Here is a 5,629-nt window from a genome sequence, read left to right on the forward strand (position 1 = left end):
AGCCGTCGTTTCATCGCGACCATGTGTTGCAACTCGGCGCTCAGAGCGGGGGTTTTCACCCACTCGCCCCGTGAGCAGAGGTGTCCCTCCGTGCACACGTATATATCGACGTTCAGATATTGAGCCTTTTCATCCGCAGAACCCCCGGTGGAGAAAGAGCAGGACCTCGGTGTCGTCAGATATCGAGCTTTCTCCACGGGACCCGTTCGGGCATGCTGCCGTTGCTGCGACCATGTGTTGCACTCGGCGCTCGGTACGGGCTTTTTCATCCAAGCAACGAATGCACGCTCGAGGCGTGCGATTGCTCTCCCCTGTTCCAGTGGACGAGCCGTCGCCCTCCCGCGTCGCTTCGAACCGGTCCCGTCTCCGAGGCGGGACCACTGCGACTCCTCTCGAGACGACCCAGTCGACTCGGGTAGAGATACACACCTCGAGAATCCCTTCGGGCGGTTCTTCGATCACTGTACCGTAATAGCACGGCATCGACAATTGAGAATTCAGAGAGAGAGAGAGGGGAGTGCGAGAGCGACTCCCGGACGGCGAACGGGCCCAGCCCGGTTCTGTCGACCGTTACCTGGTTGATCCTGCCAGTAGTCATATGCTTGTCTCAAAGATTAAGCCATGCACGTCTAAGTACAATCCTGAACATACAAGAGAAACTGCAGATGGCTCATTAGATCAGTTATGGTTTATTGGAGAAAGTCTTATACCATGGATAACTGTGGTAATTCTAGAGCTAATACATGCAACAAAGCGCCGACCCTTCGGGGGAAGCGTGCTCTTATTAGGAACAAGGCCAGCCCGGTCCTTTCGGGGTCCGGTCTCCGCTGGTGAACTCTAGATAATCATGCCGATCGCACGGTCTTGCACCGGCGACGCTCCCTTCAAAAGTCTGCTCTATCAACTTTCGATGGTAAGTTATGCGCTTATCATGGTTGTGACGGGTAACGGAGAATCAGGGTTCGATTCCGGAGAGGGAGCCTGAGAAACGGCTACCACATCCAAGGAAGGCAGCAGGCACGCAAATTACCCACTCCTGACACGGGGAGGTAGTGACAAAAAATAACGATACAGGCCTCTTCGGAGGCCCTGTGATCGGAATGAGTACACTTTAAATCCTTTAACGAGGATCTACTGGAGGGCAAGTCTGGTGCCAGCAGCCGCGGTAATTCCAGCTCCAGCAGCGTATATTAAATTTGCTGCAGTTAAAAAGCTCGTAGTCGGATTTCTGGCCGGGGCGGGCGGTCCGCCGTGAGGCGTGCACTGCCCGTTCCCCTTCTCCCCGTCAAACGGGAGTCGTGGGAGATTTTTCCCGGCCAGTGATTCGGTTGGTCGTGCGGTGCTCTTAACTGAGTGCCGTGCGAGACTGGAACGTTTACTTTGAGAAAATTGAAGTGTTCAAAGCAGGCCAAAGTGCCCGAACAGCTCAGCATGGAATAGTGGAAGAGGACCTCGGTTCTATTTCGTTGGTCTTGAGATCCTGAGGTAATGATCAAGAGGGACTGCCGGGGGCATTCGTATTGCGGCGTGAGAGGTGAAATTCTTGGATCGTCGCAAGACGCCCGACAGCGAAAGCATTTGCCAAGAATGTCTTCATTGATCAAGAACGAAAGTCGGAGGATCGAAGGCGATCAGATACCGCCCTAGTTCCGACCATAAACGATACCGACTCGTAATTCGCCGGCGTTCCTCCCATGACGCGGCGGGCAACTCTCCGGAAAACCAAAGTCTTTGGGTTCCGGGGGAAGTATGGTTGCAAAGCTGAAACTTAAAGGAATTGACGGAAGGGCACCACCAGGAGTGGAGCCTGCGGCTTAATTTGACTCAACACGGGGAAACCTACCCGGCCCGGACACAGTGAGGATTGACAGATTGAGAGCTCTTTCTTGATTTTGTGGATGGTGGTGCATGGCCGTTCTTAGTTGGTGGAGTGATTTGTCTGGTTAATTCCGATAACGAACGAGACTCTTGCTTGCTAAATAGTCCGGCCACCCGTCGTGGTGAGCCGCGAACTTCTTAGAGGGACAAATGGCTTTCAGCCATACGAGATGGAGCAATAACAGGTCTGTGATGCCCTTAGATGTCCGGGGCCGCACGCGCGCTACACTGGCGCAAGCAGCGGGTACATTTGCCCTCGGCCGAAAGGTCCGGGTAATCCGCTGAGACTTCTCCGTGCTGGGGACAGGGACTTGTAATTGTGTCCCTTGAACGAGGAATTCCAAGTAAACGCGAGTCATCAGCTCGCATTGATTACGTCCCTGCCCTTTGTACACACCGCCCGTCGCTACTACCGATCGAATGACTTAGTGAGGCCATCGGATCGACCGTCTGGCACCCCCGGCTTCGGCCGGTTGTCGAGGCGCGACGAGAAGACGGTCAAACTTGATCATTTAGAGGAAGTAAAAGTCGTAACAAGGTTTCCGTAGGTGAACCTGCGGAAGGATCATTAACAGAACCCTTCCCCTCCGTGATCGGAGAGGGAACAAAGGGGGAATGTCGGAAAAGCCGTCACAGAGAGACACGCGGAGAGAGCAAATTGGAAAAGCCGGGGGGACTCGAGCGGGGTTTTCACCGCCTCCTTCCCCGTTCCACGGTCGAGGTCAGACCCCGCGCTTCGCCTTCGCTCTCTCCGACAAAAAGGAGACGGGCGTGTCACACACAGACCAGCCCGGGGAGTACCCGGTTCTTCTCTCGTCGTCTGTCTCACGGAGTCTCGCACTCCCGGTAGCTTCGAGGGAGAAGTCCCGCAAGGGTGGAGACGCCGTCGCCGTCCGCGGCGCGGCGCTCCTCGAGGCATTCTCCGCAGGGCAGAGAAGGGGCACCGGTGTCGCCCGATTTCCCCCCAGTCGGCGAGTCTGACTCGCGCGACCCGCCCTCGCGGCGGTGGGGGGAAGGAGGGAGCCCGCTTCCCCCCTCGGCTCGACGGAGGATATTTCTTTCCAGTCACAAGCAAAGAAGGCACAGAGTCCCCGTGTCCTTTCTCCTTCCGTTCCACTTCTTCCCTCGGCTCTGAGGAGAGTTTGCGAACGCGGGAGTCTTCCAGTGGCAAATGACAATTCTTGGTGGTGGATCACTCGGCTCGTGCGTCGATGAAGAACGCAGTTAGATGCGAGAATTCATGTGAATTGCAGAACTCACTGATCATCGACTTATTCGAACGCAAATGGCGGCTCGGGGATGCTCTGCTCCTCGAGCCACGTCCGTCTGAGCGTCTGAAGACAATCACTCACAGAGTCGGCGTGTTCGCGCGCCGGAGGAGCGCCCGGCCGCAGCCGTCCCTTCGACGGCCGGCTGCGTCGGGTCAGTGTCAGATGGAGTTCTGTGATGTCGGCGCCGGTGAAACTCGGCGAGCAGGCTCGATCGGTAACCGGGGGTTCGTCGGTCGTGCGACGTGCCATCGGGGTGTAGACGTATGCGCCCGTGGTGCGGTCCAGCGTCCGACCCCCCGGAACGGTCGAGGAGCCTCTGCCGGGCAGAGCCGGTCGACCCAATCGCGGGGTCTCTCGTCCTCCCGTCTGCGTTCTCGCAGGCGCATGGTAGGCCACCCTTTCCCGCCGGCGACCCGATTCTTCGGGGAGCGCCGGGGAAGGAGAGACCCCGGGTCGCCGCTATGACTCCGATCACGTTCCACGTGTCTTTCACGATTCCAGACCTCAGATCGGATGAGATTACCCGCTGGATTTAAGCATATCACTAAGCGGAGAGAAAAGAAACTAACAAGGATTCCTTCAGTAGCGGCGAGCGAAGCAGGAAGAGCCCATCGCCGAATCCCCGCGCCCGTTTGCGGTGCGAGGGACCTGTGGCGTAAGGAAACTGAACTCCGGTCGACAGAGTCCGGCCGCAGTCCACTGTGATCGGGGCTGCAGCTTACCCGCAGCGGGTGTAAGGCCCGTAGGGCGGACTCGAAGGCCGGAGGGAAAGCTTTCCAAGAGTCGGGTTGTTTTAGAATGCAGCCCAAAGAGGGGTGGTGAACTCCATCCAAGGCTCAATACTATGCACGAGACCGATAGTCAACAAGTACCGTGAGGGAACGTTGAAAAGAACTTTGAAGAGAGGGTTCAACATTGCGTGAAACTGCCAAGAAGTAAACGGATGAGTGCCGCATGCTACATGGGGCGTCCGGTTGATTCAGGCGCGGTCGGCGCGGCAGCGTGTGCGGGTTCGGATCCCTCGGGACCGACCCGCGGCGCTTCGCCGTCCGGTCCGCGTCGCACTTCTACCGTTCGGCGCCCTTCCCGGCGACCGACCGAAGAGCGGAGCAGAGGGGCGGGCGAGGCTGCGGCGTGCGGGGGCTTCGGCCCTCGCCGTCTTACGCCGCCCGTCACGGTTGCTCACTGCGCTCTCTGTCGAGGACTCTGCGTGACGGCCTGCCCCCCCGGGGGTTCAGGCAGCGGGGTCCGGGCCACCGGCGTCTCCGTCGGTCGCGTGCACAGCTTGCTGTCGCGTGGCCGGCGGGATCCGGAGGGTCCGGTCTCGCCGCGGCTTCGGCCGAAGCGGAGGGTCTGTCGGGCGTGAGCGAGGCCTCCTCATTCGACCCGTCTTGAAACACGGACCAAGGAGTCTAAGCAGGCTTGCAAGTCGAGGGGGTCTACCGAAACCTATCCTGGCATAACGAAAGTGAAGGTCGGCACAGGGCCGTCACGAGGCGGGATCCCGGCCCTCTGGGTCGGGCGCACCGCCACCCCGTTCCGTCCGGCTCGTCCGGTGGAGCGGAGGAAGAGCAAGCATGCTAAAACCCGAAAGATGGTGAACTATGCTCGGGCAGGAGGAAGCCAGAGGAAACTCTGGTGGATGTCCGCAGCGGTTCTGACGTGCAAATCGATCGTCCGACCTGAGTATAGGGGCGAAAGACTTATCGAACCATCTAGTAGCTGGTTCCTTCCGAAGTTTCCCTCAGGATAGCTGGTGCTCGGGAGATATTCGTGAACAATTTTATCTGGTAAAGCGAATGATTAGAGGCCTTGGGGCCGAAACGACCTCAACCTATTCTCAAACTTTCAATTGGTAAGAGGTCCGACTCGCTGGCTTGGAGCCGGACGAGTGAGAATGAACGAGTGCTCAGTGGGCCACTCTTGGTAAGCAGGACTGGCGCTGTGGGATGAACCAAACGCCTGGCTAAGCCGTCCGACTCGGTCGCACATCAGAGCCCACAAAAGGTGTTGGTTGATACAGACAGCAGGACGGTGGCCATGGAAGTCGGCATCCGCTAAGGAGTGTGTAACAACTCACCTGCCGAATCAACTAGCCCTGAAAATGAATGGCGCTGAGCGTGATGGCTGTGCCGGGCCGTCGGGGCAAGGAGAACCGAATAGAGTCGGCCTCGACGAGTAGGAAGGACGCCACGGTGAGCTAAGAAGCGGTCCGGGCGAGAGCCCGCGTGGAGCCGCCGTGGGCGCAGATCTTGGTGGCAGTAGCAAATACTCTAACGAGAGCCTGGAGGGCCGAGTTGCGGAGAAGGGTTCCATGTGAACAGCAGTTGCACATGGGTCAGTCGATCCTAAGCCCTAGGGAAGTTCCGCTCCGAGCGGCCGCGAGAGCCACGCCGACCTCCCTCCCGGGAACGGCGGGGTGATCGCACCCTGGGCGAAAGGGAACCGGGTCAATATTCCCGGACGTACAGACGTAGTCC

General features: G+C 58.5%; 3 non-coding genes across 3 annotated transcripts in view; all 3 read left to right on the forward strand.

Annotated features, from left to right (window-relative positions):
- The first annotated feature begins 571 nt into the window (after positions 1–571).
- On the forward strand, positions 572–2,449 carry LOC139968315 (small subunit ribosomal RNA). Its single transcript, XR_011793321.1, has one exon. It is a non-coding gene; the product is annotated as a small subunit ribosomal RNA (ribosomal RNA).
- Positions 2,450–3,054: 605 nt separating this feature from the next.
- On the forward strand, positions 3,055–3,214 carry LOC139968381 (5.8S ribosomal RNA). Its single transcript, XR_011793381.1, has one exon. It is a non-coding gene; the product is annotated as a 5.8S ribosomal RNA (ribosomal RNA).
- A 434-nt stretch (positions 3,215–3,648) lies between these two features.
- LOC139968393 (large subunit ribosomal RNA) overlaps positions 3,649–5,629 on the forward strand; it is a 4,028-nt gene continuing 2,047 nt past the window's right edge. Inside the window, exon 1 of the ribosomal RNA XR_011793392.1 lies at positions 3,649–5,629. This exon is cut by the window's right edge and continues 2,047 nt beyond it. This is a non-coding gene — a ribosomal RNA (large subunit ribosomal RNA).

The sequence above is a fragment of the Apostichopus japonicus genome, chromosome 5, assembly GCF_037975245.1.
Source record: "Apostichopus japonicus isolate 1M-3 chromosome 5, ASM3797524v1, whole genome shotgun sequence".
In the NCBI taxonomy this organism is placed as follows: domain Eukaryota; kingdom Metazoa; phylum Echinodermata; class Holothuroidea; order Aspidochirotida; family Stichopodidae; genus Apostichopus; species Apostichopus japonicus.